Source organism: Carassius carassius, chromosome 22, assembly GCF_963082965.1.
Source record: "Carassius carassius chromosome 22, fCarCar2.1, whole genome shotgun sequence".
NCBI classification, from domain to species: domain Eukaryota; kingdom Metazoa; phylum Chordata; class Actinopteri; order Cypriniformes; family Cyprinidae; genus Carassius; species Carassius carassius.
The window spans coordinates 31,598,023-31,613,109 of NC_081776.1; the positions used below are offsets into that span (position 1 = coordinate 31,598,023).

Sequence of the window (15,087 nt, forward strand, 5' to 3'; positions counted from 1 at the left end):
ACTCCGCTCCTGCACAGATCTCACTGATAGATATGCCACTTGACGAAACGCATGAGGAGGCCATTCCCCTTGTGGAATGGGCTCTCACACCAATAAGGCATTCCAATCCTAGATTAAACAGAGGCCTAGAGTGAGTGGAGGCTAAGAATGAGCCATGCCCTAGAGTGAGTGGAGGCCTAGATTGAGCAGAGGCCTAGAGTGAGTGGAGGCTTAGAATGAGCCATGCCGTAGAGTGAGCAGAGGCCTAGAGTGAGTGGAGGCTTAGAATGAGCCATGCCGTAGAGTGAGTGGAGGCTTAGAATGAGGCATGCCGTAGAGTGAGCAGAGGCCTAGAGTTAGTGGAGGCTTAAAATGAGCCATGCCGTAGAGTGAGCAGAGGCCTAGAGTGAGTGGAGGTTTAGAATGAGCCATGCCGTAGAGTGAGTGGAGGCCTAGCGTGAGTGGAGGCTTAGAATGAGCCATGCCGTAGAGTGAGTGGAGGCTTAGAATGAGCCATCCCCTAGAGTGAGTGGAGGCTTAGAATGAGCCATGCCCTAGAGTGAGTGGAGGCCTAGATTGAGCAGAGGCCTAGAGTGAGTGGAGGCTTAGAATGAGCCATGCCGTAGAGTGAGCAGAGGCCTAGAGTGAGTTGAGGCTTAGAATGAGCCATGCCGTAGAGTGAGCAGAGGCCTAGAGTGAGTGGAGGCTTAGATTGAGCCATGCCGTAGAGTGAGCAGAGGCCTAGAAGGAGTGGAGGCTTAGAATGAGCCATGCCCTAGAGTGAGTGGAGGCCTAGATTGAGCAGAGGCCTAGAGTGAGTGGAGGCTTAGAATGAGCCATGCCGTAGAGTGAGTGGAGGCCTAGCGTGAGTGGAGGCTTAGAATGAGCCATGCCGTAGAGTGAGTGGAGGCTTAGAATGAGCCATCCCCTAGAGTGAGTGGAGGCTTAGAATGAGCCATGCCCTAGAGTGAGTGGAGGCCTAGATTGAGCAGAGGCCTAGAGTGAGTGGAGGCTTAGAATGAGCCATGCTGTAGAGTGAGCAGAGGCCTAGAGTGAGTTGAGGCTTAGAATGAGCCATGCCGTAGAGTGAGCAGAGGCCTAGAGTGAGTGGAGGCTTAGATTGAGCCATGCCGTAGAGTGAGCAGAGGCCTAGAAGGAGTGGAGGCTTAGAATGAGCCATGCCCTAGAGTGAGTGGAGGCCTAAATTGAGCAGAGGCCTAGAGTAAGTGGAGGCTTAGAATGAGCCATGCCGTAGAGAGAGTGGAGGCCTAGAGTGAGTGGAGGCTTAGAATGAGCCATGCCCTAGAGTGAGCAGAGGCCTAGAGTGAGTGGAGGCTTAGAATGAGCCATGCCGTAGAGAGAGTGGAGGCCTAGAGTGAGTGGAGGCTTAGAATGAGCCATGCCCTAGAGTAAGTGGAGGCTTAGAATGAGCCATGCCCGGGAGTGAGTGGAAGCCTAGAGTGAGTGGAGGCTTAGATTGAGCCATGCCGTAGATTGAGCGGAGGCCTAGAGTGAGTGGAGGCTTAGAATGAGCCATGCCGTAGAGTGAGCAGAGGCCTAGAGTGAGTGGAGGCTTAGAATGAGGCATGCCCTAGAGTGAGTGGAGGCCTAGATTGAGCGGAGGCCTAGAGTAAGTGGAAGCTTAGAATGAGCCATGCCCTAGAGTGAGTGGAGGCCTAGATTAAGCGAAGGCCTAGAGTGAGTGGAGGCTTAGAATGAGCCATGCCCTATAGTTGAAGTCCCTTACAGAAAGCAAATTAATTTTCACATCAGTAGCCTAAATATTGCATAGCATATGTGCAAACAAACTCATGAAATATTATGGTACATATAGTGTTATCAATAAAATAATACAAATTTTAATCAAATAAATGAATAAAAATGTAACACAATGCTGTTCTTTCAATTTATCCCAAAAAAACCTGAAAAAATATTATCAGCTCTTTTTAACATTAATAACAGCCAGTTTGAAGGTTTTGGGAACATATCCTAATTACAATGAGGAATTAATAATATTCAGAAGAGGATCTATGACTTCTGGAAGTACCTCTTTTAGGAGCTTAGATGGTATAGGGTCTAATATACATGTTGTTGGTTTAAATGATTTAACAAGTTTATGCAATTCTTCCTCTCCTTTAGTAGAGAATGAGTAGAACTGTCATAGTGCACTGTCTGATGTGATACTGTAGCTGACAGCTGAATGGTTACAATTTCATCTCTAGTAGTATCGATTTAAGAAGTAATGTAGTTCATAAAGTCATTACTGCTGTGATGTTGGGAAATGTCAACACTTGAGGCTTTATTTTTCACTAATTTAGCCACTGTATTGAATAAATACCTGGGGGTTATGTTTGTTTTCTTCTAAGAGAGAAGAAAAGTAATCTGATCTAGCAGTTTTTAATGCTTTTCTGTAGGATAGGTTACTTTCCCTCCAAGCAATACGAAATACATCTAGTCTTGTTTTCCTCCAGCTGCGCACCATTTTCCAGGGACCCTAAAGAGTATGCTCATTATACGTCCATGATAAGTGCAATCACCTATGCATTAGAGCATATATGGTGATGGGACCGAGTAGTATTAGGCGTTGAAAAAGTCGTGAACCTGCTGGTTTGAGGTAAACTGTGGATCAGAAACAATACGATACAAAATGATACTCCTCAAGACTGTCATCCTTTTGGAAGGCCAAACAAAGTAGTTTCACTTTCTCAACACAAAACTGCATGACACTCCACACAAAATTACTTTGAAAACTACGTCACACACCATGGCCTTGAGTGAGTGGAGGCCTAGAGTGAGCTGTGGCCTAGAGTGAGCCGCAGCCTAGATTGAGCAGAGGCCTAGAGTAAGTGGAGGCTTAGAATGAGCCATGCCCTGGAGTGAGTGGAGGCCTAGATTGAGCAGAGGCCTAGAGTGAGTGGAGGCTTAGAATGAGCCATGCCGTAGAGTGAGCAGAGGCCTAGAGTGAGTGGAGGCTTAGAATGAGCCATGCCGTAGAGTAAGTGGAGGCCTAGAGTGAGTGGAGGCTTAGAATGAGCCATGCCCTAGAGTGAGTGGAGGCCTAGATTGAGCAGAGGCCTAGAGTGAGTGGAGACTTAGAATGAGCCATGCCGTAGAGTGAGCAGAGGCCTAGATTGAGCGGAGGCTTAGAATGAGCCATGCCTTAGAGTGAGCAGAGACCTAGAGTGAGTGGAGGCTTAGATTGAGCCATGCTGTAGAGTGATTGAGCCATGCCGTAGAGTGAGCAGAGGCCTAGAGTGAGTAGAGGCTTAGAGTGAGCCATGCTGTAGAGTGAGTGGAGGCTTAGAATAAACCATGCCCTAGAGTAAGTGGAGGCCTAGATTGAGCAGAGGCCTAGAGTGAGTGGAGGCTTAGAATGAGCCATGCCGTAGAGTGAGTGGAGGCCTAGAGTAAGTGGAGGCTTAGAATGAGGCATGCCCTAGAGTGAGTGGAGGCCTAGATTGAGCAGAGGCCTAGAGTGAGTGGAGGCTATGAATGAGCCATGCCGTAGAGTGAGCAGAGGCCTAGAGTGAGTGGAGGTTTAGAGTGAGCCATGCCGTAGAGTGGAGGCTTAGAATGAGCCATGCCCTAGAGTGAGTGGAGGCCTAGATTGAGCGGAGGCCTAGAGTAAGTGGAGGCTTAGAATGAGCCATGCCGTAGAGTGAGTGGAGGCCTAGAGTGAGTGGAGGCTTAGAATGAGGCATGCCCTAGAATGAGTGGAGGCCTAGATTGAGCAGAGGCCTAGAGTGAGTGGAGGCTTAGAATGAGCCATGCTGTAGAGTGAGCAGAGGCCTAGAGTGAGTGGAGGCTTAGAATGAGCCATGCCCTAGAGTGAGTGGAGGCCTAGATTGAGCGGAGGCCTAGAGTAAGTGGAGGCTTAGAATGAGCCATGCCGTAGAGTGAGTGGAGGCCTAGAGTGAGTGGAGGCTTAGAATGAGCCATGCCGTAGAGTGAGCAGAGGCCTAGAGTGAGTGGAGGCTTAGAACGAGCCATGCCGTAGAGTGAGAGGAGGCCTAGAGTGAGTGGAGGCCTAGAGTAAGTGGAGGCTTAGAATGAGCCATGCCGTAGAGTGAGCAGAGGCCTAGAGTGAGTGGAGGCTTAGAATGAGCCATGCCCTAGAGTGAGTGGAGGCCTAGATTGAGCGGAGGCCTAGAGTAAGTGGAGGCTTTGAATGAGCCATGCCGTAGAGTGAGTGGAGGCCTAGAGTGAGTGGAGGCTTAGAATGAGGCATGCCCTAGAATGAGTGGAGGCCTAGATTGAGCAGAGGCCTAGAGTGAGTGGAGGCTTAGAATGAGCCATGCCGTAGAGTGAGCAGAGGCCTAGAGTGAGTGGAGGCTTAGAATGAGCCATGCCGTAGAGTGAGCAGAGGCCTAGAGTGAGTGGAGGCTTAGAACGAGCCATGCCGTAGAGTGAGTGGAGGCCTAGAGTGAGTGGAGGTTTAGAATGAGCCATGCCCTAGAGTGAGTGGAGGCCTAGATTGAGCGGAGGCCTAGAGTAAGTGGAGGCTTAGAATGAGCCATGCCCTAGAGTGAGTGGAGGCCTAGATTGAGCAGAGGCCTAGAGTGAGTGGAGGCTTAGATTGAGCCATGCCGTAGAGCGAGCAGAGGCCTAGAGTGAGTGGAGGCTTAGAGTGAGCCATGCCGTAGAGTGAGTGGAGGCTTAGAATGAGGCGTGCCCTAGAGTGAGTGGAGTCCTAGATTGAGCAGAGGCCTAGAGTGAGTGGGGGCTTAGAATGAGGCATGCCCTAGAGTGAGTGGAGGCCTAGATTGAGCCATGCCCTAGAGTGAGCAGAGGCCTAGAGTGAGTGGAGGCTTAGAATGAGCCATGCCGTAGAGTGAGTGGAGGCCTAGAGTAAGTGGAGGCTTAGAATGAGCCATGCCCTAGAGTGAGTGGAGGCCTAGATTGAGCAGAGGCCTAGAGTGAGTGGAGGCCTAGAATGAGCCATGCCGTAGAGTGAGCAGAGGCCTAGAGTGAGTGGAGGGTTAGAATGAGCCATGCCGTAGAGTGAGCAGAGGCCTAGAGTGAGTGGAGGCTTAGAACGAGCCATGCCGTAGAGTGAGTGGAGGCCTAGAGTGAGTGGAGGTTTAGAATGAGCCATGCCCTAGAGTGAGTGGAGGCCTAGATTGAGCGGAGGCCTAGAGTAAGTGGAGGCTTAAAATGAGCCAAGCCGTAGAGTGAGTGGAGGCTTAGAATGAGGCATGCCCTAGAATGAGTGGAGGCCTAGATTGAGAAGAGGCCTAGAGTGAGTGGAGGCTTAGAATGAGCCATGCCGTAGAGTGAGCAGAGGCCTAGAGTGAGTGGAGGCTTAGAATGAGCCATGCCGTAGAGTGAGCAGAGGCGTAGAGTGAGTGGAGGCTTAGAACGAGCCATGCCGTAGAGTGAGTGGAGGCCTAGAGTGAGTGGAGGTTTAGAATGAGACATGCCCTAGAGTGAGTGGAGGCCTAGATTGAGCGGAGGCCTAGAGTAAGTGGAGGCTTAGAATGAGCCATGCCCTAGAGTGAGTGGAGGCCTAGATTGATTAGAGGCCTAGAGTGAGTGAAGGCTTAGAATGAGCCATGCCGTAGAGTGAGCAGAGGCCTAGAGTGAGTGGAGGCTTAGATTGAGCCATGCCGTAGAGTGAGCAGAGGCCTAGAGTGAGTGGAGGCTTAGAATGATCCATGTCGTAGAGTGAGTGAAGGCCTAGAGTGAGTGGAGGTTTAGAATGAGCCATGCCCTAGAGTGAGTGGAGGCCTAGATTGAGCGGAGGCCTAGAGTAAGTGGAGGCTTAGAATGAGCCATGCCGTAGAGTGAGTGGAGGCCTAGAGTGAGTGGAGGCTTAGAATGAGGCATGCCCTAGAATGAGTGGAGGCCTAGATTGAGAAGAGGCCTAGAGTGAGTGGAGGCTTAGAATGAGCCATGCCGTAGAGTGAGCAGAGGCCTAGAGTGAGTGGAGGCTTAGAATGAGCCATGCCGTAGAGTGAGCAGAGGCCTAGAGTGAGTGGAGGCTTAGAACGAGCCATGCCGTAGAGTGAGTGGAGGCCTAGAGTGAGTGGAGGTTTAGAATGAGCCATGCCCTAGAGTGAGTGGAGGCCTAGATTGAGCGGAGGCCTAGAATGAGCCATGCCGTAGAGTGAGCAGATGCCTAGAGTGAGTGGAGGCTTAGAATGAGCCATGCAGTAGAGTGAGCAGAGACCAAGAGTGAGTGGAGGCTTAGATTGAGCCATGCCGTAGAGTGATTGAGCCATGCCGTAGAGTGAGCAGAGGCCTAGAGTGAGTGGAGGCTTAGAATGAGCCATGCAGTAGAGTGAGCAGAGGCCTAGAGTGAGTGGAGGCTTAGAATGAGCCATGCAGTAGAGTGAGCAGAGGCCTAGAGTGAGTGGAGGCTTAGATTGAGCCATGCCGTAGAGTGATTGAGCCATGCCGTAGAGTGAGCAGAGGCCTAGAGTGAGTGGATGCTTAGAATGAGCCATGCCGTAGAGTGAGTGGAGGTTTAGAATGACCCATGCCCTAGAGTGAGTGGAGGCCTAGATTGAGCGGAGGCCTAGAGTATGTGGAGGCTTAGATTGAGCCATGCCCTAGAGTAAGTGGAGGCTTAGAATGAGCCATGCCGTAGAGTGAGCAGAGGCCTAGAGTGAGTGGAGGCTTAGAATGAGCCATGCAGTAGAGTGAGCAGAGGCCTAGAGTGAGTGGAGGCTTAGATTGAGCCATGCCGTAGAGTGATTGAGCCATGCCGTAGAGTGAGCAGAGGCCTAGAGTGAGTGGAGGCTTAGAATGAGCCATGCAGTAGAGTGAGCAGAGGCCTAGAGTGAGTGGAGGCTTAGAATGAGCCATGCAGTAGAGTGAGCAGAGGCCTAGAGTGAGTGGAGGCTTAGATTGAGCCATGCCGTAGAGTGATTGAGCCATGCCGTAGAGTGAGCAGAGGCCTAGAGTGAGTGGATGCTTAGAATGAGCCATGCCGTAGAGTGAGTGGAGGTTTAGAATGACCCATGCCCCAGAGTGAGTGGAGGCCTAGATTGAGCGGAGGCCTAGAGTAAGTGGAGGCTTAGAGTGAGCCATGCCCTAGAGTGAGTGGAGGCCTAGATTGAGCGGAGGCCTAGAGTAAATGGAGGCTTAGAATGAGCCATGATCTAGAGTAAGTGGAGGCCTAGATTGAGCGGAGGCCTAGAGTGAATGGAGGCCTAGATTGAGCGGAGGCCTAGAGTGAGCCATGCCCTACAGTGAGTGGAGGCCTAGATTGTGCGGAGGCCTAGAGTGAATGGAGGCTTAGAATGAGCCATGCCCTAGAGTGAGTGAAGGCCTAGATTGAGCGGAGGCCTAAAGTAAGAGGAGGCTTAGAATGAGCCATGCCCTAGAGTGAGTGGAGGCCTAGATTGAGCGGAGGCCTAGAGTGAGTGGAGGCTTAGAATGAGCCATGCCGTAGAGTAAGCAGAGGCCCAGAGTGAGTGGAGGCTTAGAGTGAGTGGAGGCTTAGATTGGGCCATGCCGTAGAGTGAGCAGAGGCCTAGAGTGAGTGGAGGCTTAGAATGATCCATGTCGTAGAGTGAGTGAAGGCCTAGAGTGAGTGGAGGCCTAGATTGAGCGGAGGCCTAGAGTGAGTGGAGGCTTAGAATGAGCCATGCCGTAGAGTGAGCAGAGGCCTAGAGTGAGTGGAGGCTTAGAGTGAGTGGAGGCTTAGATTGGGCCATGCCGTAGAGTGAGCAGAGGCCTAGAGTGAGTGGAGGCTTATAATGAGCCATGCTGTAGAGTGAGCAGAGGCCTAGAGTGAGTGGAGGCTTAGATTGGGCCATGCCGTAGAGTGAGCAGAGGCCTAGAGTGAGTGGAGGCTTAGAATGAGCCATGCCGTAGAGTGAGTGGAGGCCTAGAGTGAGTGGAGGCCTAGATTGAGCGGAGGCCTAGAGTAAGTGGAGGCTTAAAATGAGCCATGCCGTAGAGTGAGCAGAGGCCTAGAGTGAGTGTAGGCTTAGAATGAGCTATGCCGTAGAGTGAGTGGAGGCTTAGAATGAGGCATACCCTAGAGTGAGTGGAGGCCTAGATTGAGCGGAGGCCTAGAGTAAGTGGAGGCTTAGAATGAGCCATGCCTTAGAGTGAGTGGAGGCCTAGATTGAGCGGAGGCCTAGAGTGAGTGGAGGCTTAGAATGAGCCATGCCCTAGAGTGAGTGGAGGCCTAGATTGAGCGGAGGCCTAGAGTAAGTGGCGGCTTAGAATGAGCCATGCCTTAGAGTGAGTGGAGGCCTAGATTGAGCGGAGGCCTAGAGTAAGAGGAGGCTTAGCATGAGCCATGCCCTAGAGTGAGTGGAGGCCTAGAGTGAGTGAAGGCTTAGAATGAGCCATGCCGTAGAGTGAGCAGAGGCCTAGAGTGAGTGGAGGCTTAGAGTGAGTGGATGCTTAGATTGGGCCATGCCGTAGAGTGAGCAGAGGCCTAGAGTGAGTGGAGGCTTAGAATGAGCCATGCCGTAGAGTGAGTGGAGGCCTAGAGTGAGTGGAGGCCTAGATTGAGCTGAGGCCTAGAGTGAGTGGAGGCTTAAAATGAGCCATGCCGTAGAGTGAGCAGAGGCCTAGAGTGAGTGTAGGCTTAGAATGAGCTATGCCGTAGAGTGAATGGAGGCCTAGAGTGAGTGGAGGCTTAGAATGAGGCATACCCTAGAGTGAGTGGAGGCCTAGATTGAGCGGAGGCCTAGAGTAAGTGGAGGCTTAGAATGAGCCATGCCTTAGAGTGAGTGGAGGCCTAGATTGAGCGGAGGCCTAGAGTGAGTGGAGGCTTAGAATGAGCCATGCCTTAGAGTGAGTGGAGGCCTAGATTGAGCGGAGGCCTAGAGTGAGCCATGCCCTACAGTGAGTGGAGGCCTAGATTGAGCGGAGGCCTAGAGTGAGTGGAGGCTTAGAATGAGCCATGCCGTAGAGTGAGTGGAGGCCTAGAGTGAGTGGAGGCTTAGAATGAGCCATGCCCTAGAGTGAGTGAAGGCCTAGATTGAACGGAGGCCTAGAGTAAAAGGAGGCTTAGAATGAGCCATGCCCTAGAGTGAGTGGAGGCCTAGATTGAGCGGAGGCCTAGAGTGAGTGGAGGCTTAGAATGAGCCATGCCGTAGAGTGAGCAGAGGCCTAGAGTGAGTGGAGGCTTAGAGTGAGTGGAGGCTTAGATTGGGCCATGCCGTAGAGTGAGCAGAGGCCTAGAGTGAGTGGAGGCTTAGAATGAGCCATGCCGTAGAGTGAGTGGAGGCCTAGAGTGAGTGGAGGCCTAGATTGAGCGGAGGCCTAGAGTAAGTGGAGGCTTAAAATGAGCCATGCCGTAGAGTGAGCAGAGGCCTAGAGTGAGTGTAGGCTTAGAATGAGCTATGCCGTAGAGTGAGTGGAGGCCTAGAGTGAGTGGAGGCTTAGAATGAGGCATACCCTAGAGTGAGTGGAGGCCTAGATTGAGCGGAGGCCTAGAGTAAGTGGAGGCTTAGAATGAGCCATGCCTTAGAGTGAGTGGAGGCCTAGATTGAGCGGAGGCCTAGGGTGAGTGGAGGCTTAGAATGAGCCATGCCCTAGAGTGACTGGAAGCCTAGATTGAGCGGAGGCCTAGAGTAAGAGGAGGCTTAGAATGAGCCATGCCCTAGAGTGAGTGGAGGCCTAGAGTGAGTGAAGGCTTAGAATGAGCCATGCCGTAGAGTGAGCAGAGGCCTAGAGTGAGTGGAGGCTTAGAGTGAGTGGAGGCTTAGAGTGAGTGGAGGCTTAGATTGGGCCATGCCGTAGAGTGAGCAGAGGCCTAGAGTGAGTGGAGGCTTAGAATGAGCCATGCCGTAGAGTGAGTGGAGGCCTAGAGTGAGTGGAGGCCTAGATTGAGCGGAGGCCTAGAGTGAGTGGAGGCTTAAAATGAGCCATGCCGTAGAGTGAGCAGAGGCCTAGAGTGAGTGTAGGCTTAGAATGAGCTATGCCGTAGAGTGAATGGAGGCCTAGAGTGAGTGGAGGCTTAGAATGAGGTATACCCTAGAGTGAGTGGAGGCCTAGATTGAGCGGAGGCCTAGAGTAAGTGGAGGCTTAGAATGAGCCATGCCTTAGAGTGAGTGGAGGCCTAGATTGAGCGGAGGCCTAGAGTGAGTGGAGGCTTAGAATGAGCCATGCCTTAGAGTGAGCGGAGGCCTAGATTGAGCGGAGGCCAAGAGTGAGCCATGCCCTACAGTGAGTGGAGGCCTAGAGTGAGTGGAGGCTTAGAATGAGCCATGCCGTAGAGTGAGCAGAGGCCTAGAGTGAGTGGAGGCTTAGAGTGAGTGGAGGCTTAGATTGGGCCATGCCATAGAGTGAGCAGAGGCCTAGAGTGAGTGGAGGCTTAGAATGAGCCATGCCATAGAGTGAGTGGAGGCCTAGAGTGAGTGGAGGCCTAGATTGAGCGGAAGCCTAGAGTGAGTGGAGGCTTAAAATGAGCCATGCCGTAGAGTGAGCAGAGGCCTAGAGTGAGTGTAGGCTTAGAATGAGCTATGCTGTAGAGTGAGTGGAGGCCTAGAGTGAGCGGAGGCTTAGAATGAGGCATACCCTAGAGTGAGTGGAGGCCTAGATTGAGCGGAGGCCTAGAGTAAGTGGAGGCTTAGAATGAGCCATGCCTTAGAGTGAGTGGAGGCCTAGATTGAGCGGAGGCCTAGAGTAAGTGGAGGCTTAGAATGAGCCATGCCTTAGAGTGAGTGGAGGCCTAGATTGAGCGGAGGCCTAGAGTAAGAGGAGGCTCAGAATGAGCCATGCCCTAGAGTGAGTGGAGGCCTAGATTGAGCGGAGGCCTAGAGTGAGTGGAGGCTTAGAATGAGCCATGCCGTAGAGTGAGCAGAGGCTTAGAGTGAGTGGAGGCTTAGAATGAGCCATGCCCTAGAGTGAATGGAGGCCTAGAGTGAGTGGAGGCTTAGAATGAGGTATACCCTAGAGTGAGTGGAGGCCTAGATTGAGCGGAGGCCTAGAGTAAGTGGAGGCTTAGAATGAGCCATGCCTTAGAGTGAGTGGAGGCCTAGATTGAGCGGAGGCCTAGAGTGAGTGGAGGCTTAGAATGAGCCATGCCTTAGAGTGAGCGGAGGCCTAGATTGAGCGGAGGCCAAGAGTGAGCCATGCCCTACAGTGAGTGGAGGCCTAGAGTGAGTGGAGGCTTAGAATGAGCCATGCCGTAGAGTGAGCAGAGGCCTAGAGTGAGTGGAGGCTTAGAGTGAGTGGAGGCTTAGATTGGGCAATGCCATAGAGTGAGCAGAGGCCTAGAGTGAGTGGAGGCTTAGAATGAGCCATGCCATAGAGTGAGTGGAGGCCTAGAGTGAGTGGAGGCCTAGATTGAGCGGAAGCCTAGAGTGAGTGGAGGCTTAAAATGAGCCATGCCGTAGAGTGAGCAGAGGCCTAGAGTGAGTGTAGGCTTAGAATGAGCTATGCTGTAGAGTGAGTGGAGGCCTAGAGTGAGCGGAGGCTTAGAATGAGGCATACCCTAGAGTGAGTGGAGGCCTAGATTGAGCGGAGGCCTAGAGTAAGTGGAGGCTTAGAATGAGCCATGCCTTAGAGTGAGTGGAGGCCTAGATTGAGCGGAGGCCTAGAGTAAGTGGAGGCTTAGAATGAGCCATGCCTTAGAGTGAGTGGAGGCCTAGATTGAGCGGAGGCCTAGAGTAAGAGGAGGCTCAGAATGAGCCATGCCCTAGAGTGAGTGGAGGCCTAGATTGAGCGGAGGCCTAGAGTGAGTGGAGGCTTAGAATGAGCCATGCCGTAGAGTGAGCAGAGGCTTAGAGTGAGTGGAGGCTTAGAATGAGCCATGCCCTAGAGTGAGTGGAGGCCTAGAGTGAGTGGAGGCCTAGATTGAGCGGAGGCCTAGAGTGAGTGGAGGCTTAAAATGAGCCATGCCGTAGAGTGAGCAGAGGCCTAGAGTGAGTGTAGGCTTAGAATGAGCTATGCCGTAGAGTGAGTGGAGGCCTAGAGTGAGTGGAGGCTCAGAATGAGGCATACCCTAGAGTGAGTGGAGGCCTAGATTGAGCGGAGGCCTAGAGTAAGTGGAGGCTTAGAATGAGCCATGCCTTAGAGTGAGTGGAGGCCTAGATTGAGCGGAGGCTTAGAATGAGCCATGCCTTAGAGTGAGCGGAGGCCTAGATTGAGCGGAGGTCTAGAGTGAGCCATGCCCTACAGTGAGTGGAGGCCTAGATTGACCGGAGGCCTAGAGTGAGTGGAGGCTTAGAATGAGCCATGCCGTAGAGTGAGTGGAGGCCTAGAGTGAGTAGAGGCTTAGAATGAGCCATGCCCTAGAGTGAGTGAAGGCCTAGATTGAGCGGAGGCCTAGAGTAAAAGGAGGGTTAGAATGAGCCATGCCCTAGAGTGAGTGGAGGCCTAGATTGAGCGGAGGCCTAGAGTGAGTTGATGCTTAGAATGAGCCATGCCATAGAGTGAGCAGAGGCCTAGAGTGAGTGGAGGCTTAGATTGGGCCATGCCGTAGAGTGAGCAGAGGCCTAGAGTGAGTGGAGGCCTAGATTGAGCTGAGGCCTAGAGTGAGTGGAGGCTTAAAATGAGCCATGCCGTAGAGTGAGCAGAGGCCTAGAGTGAGTGTAGGCTTAGAATGAGCTATGCCGTAGAGTGAATGGAGGCCTAGAGTGAGTGGAGGCTTAGAATGAGGCATACCCTAGAGTGAGTGGAGGCCTAGATTGAGCGGAGGCCTAGAGTAAGTGGAGGCTTAGAATGAGCCATGCCTTAGAGTGAGTGGAGGCCTAGATTGAGCGGAGGCCTAGAGTGAGTGGAGGCTTAGAATGAGCCATGCCTTAGAGTGAGTGGAGGCCTAGATTGAGCGGAGGCCTAGAGTGAGCCATGCCCTACAGTGAGTGGAGGCCTAGATTGAGCGGAGGCCTAGAGTGAGTGGAGGCTTAGAATGAGCCATGCCGTAGAGTGAGTGGAGGCCTAGAGTGAGTGGAGGCTTAGAATGAGCCATGCCCTAGAGTGAGTGAAGGCCTAGATTGAACGGAGGCCTAGAGTAAAAGGAGGCTTAGAATGAGCCATGCCCTAGAGTGAGTGGAGGCCTAGATTGAGCGGAGGCCTAGAGTGAGTGGAGGCTTAGAATGAGCCATGCCGTAGAGTGAGCAGAGGCCTAGAGTGAGTGGAGGCTTAGAGTGAGTGGAGGCTTAGATTGGGCCATGCCGTAGAGTGAGCAGAGGCCTAGAGTGAGTGGAGGCTTAGAATGAGCCATGCCGTAGAGTGAGTGGAGGCCTAGAGTGAGTGGAGGCCTAGATTGAGCGGAGGCCTAGAGTAAGTGGAGGCTTAAAATGAGCCATGCCGTAGAGTGAGCAGAGGCCTAGAGTGAGTGTAGGCTTAGAATGAGCTATGCCGTAGAGTGAGTGGAGGCCTAGAGTGAGTGGAGGCTTAGAATGAGGCATACCCTAGAGTGAGTGGAGGCCTAGATTGAGCGGAGGCCTAGAGTAAGTGGAGGCTTAGAATGAGCCATGCCTTAGAGTGAGTGGAGGCCTAGATTGAGCGGAGGCCTAGGGTGAGTGGAGGCTTAGAATGAGCCATGCCCTAGAGTGAGTGGAGGCCTAGATTGAGCGGAGGCCTAGAGTAAGAGGAGGCTTAGAATGAGCCATGCCCTAGAGTGAGTGGAGGCCTAGAGTGAGTGAAGGCTTAGAATGAGCCATGCCGTAGAGTGAGCAGAGGCCTAGAGTGAGTGGAGGCTTAGAGTGAGTGGAGGCTTAGATTGGGCCATGCCGTAGAGTGAGCAGAGGCCTAGAGTGAGTGGAGGCTTAGAATGAGCCATGCCGTAGAGTGAGTGGAGGCCTAGAGTGAGTGGAGGCCTAGATTGAGCGGAGGCCTAGAGTGAGTGGAGGCTTAAAATGAGCCATGCCGTAGAGTGAGCAGAGGCCTAGAGTGAGTGTAGGCTTAGAATGAGCTATGCCGTAGAGTGAATGGAGGCCTAGAGTGAGTGGAGGCTTAGAATGAGGTATACCCTAGAGTGAGTGGAGGCCTAGATTGAGCGGAGGCCTAGAGTAAGTGGAGGCTTAGAATGAGCCATGCCTTAGAGTGAGTGGAGGCCTAGATTGAGCGGAGGCCTAGAGTGAGTGGAGGCTTAGAATGAGCCATGCCTTAGAGTGAGCGGAGGCCTAGATTGAGCGGAGGCCAAGAGTGAGCCATGCCCTACAGTGAGTGGAGGCCTAGAGTGAGTGGAGGCTTAGAATGAGCCATGCCGTAGAGTGAGCAGAGGCCTAGAGTGAGTGGAGGCTTAGAGTGAGTGGAGGCTTAGATTGGGCCATGCCATAGAGTGAGCAGAGGCCTAGAGTGAGTGGAGGCTTAGAATGAGCCATGCCATAGAGTGAGTGGAGGCCTAGAGTGAGTGGAGGCCTAGATTGAGCGGAAGCCTAGAGTGAGTGGAGGCTTAAAATGAGCCATGCCGTAGAGTGAGCAGAGGCCTAGAGTGAGTGTAGGCTTAGAATGAGCTATGCTGTAGAGTGAGTGGAGGCCTAGAGTGAGCGGAGGCTTAGAATGAGGCATACCCTAGAGTGAGTGGAGGCCTAGATTGAGCGGAGGCCTAGAGTAAGTGGAGGCTTAGAATGAGCCATGCCTTAGAGTGAGTGGAGGCCTAGATTGAGCGGAGGCCTAGAGTAAGTGGAGGCTTAGAATGAGCCATGCCTTAGAGTGAGTGGAGGCCTAGATTGAGCGGAGGCCTAGAGTAAGAGGAGGCTCAGAATGAGCCATGCCCTAGAGTGAGTGGAGGCCTAGATTGAGCGGAGGCCTAGAGTGAGTGGAGGCTTAGAATGAGCCATGCCGTAGAGTGAGCAGAGGCTTAGAGTGAGTGGAGGCTTAGAATGAGCCATGCCCTAGAGTGAGTGGAGGCCTAGAGTGAGTGGAGGCCTAGATTGAGCGGAGGCCTAGAGTGAGTGGAGGCTTAAAATGAGCCATGCCGTAGAGTGAGCAGAGGCCTAGAGTGAGTGTAGGCTTAGAATGAGCTATGCCGTAGAGTGAGTGGAGGCCTAGAGTGAGTGGAGGCTCAGAATGAGGCATACCCTAGAGTGAGTGGAGGCCTAGATTGAGCGGAGGCCTAGAGTAAGTGGAGGCTTAGAATGAGCCATGCCTTAGAGTGAGTGGAGGCCTAGATTGAGCGGAGGCTTAGAATGAGCCATGCCTTAGAGTGAGCGGAGGCCTAGATTGAGCGGAGGTCTAGAGTGAGCCATG

The 15,087-nt window shown here is 52.6% G+C and overlaps 1 pseudogene; it reads right to left on the reverse strand.

Moving 5' to 3' along the window:
• LOC132099229 (gastrula zinc finger protein XlCGF26.1-like) overlaps positions 1-15,087 on the reverse strand; it is a 31,450-nt pseudogene that overhangs the window by 3,356 nt on the left and 13,007 nt on the right.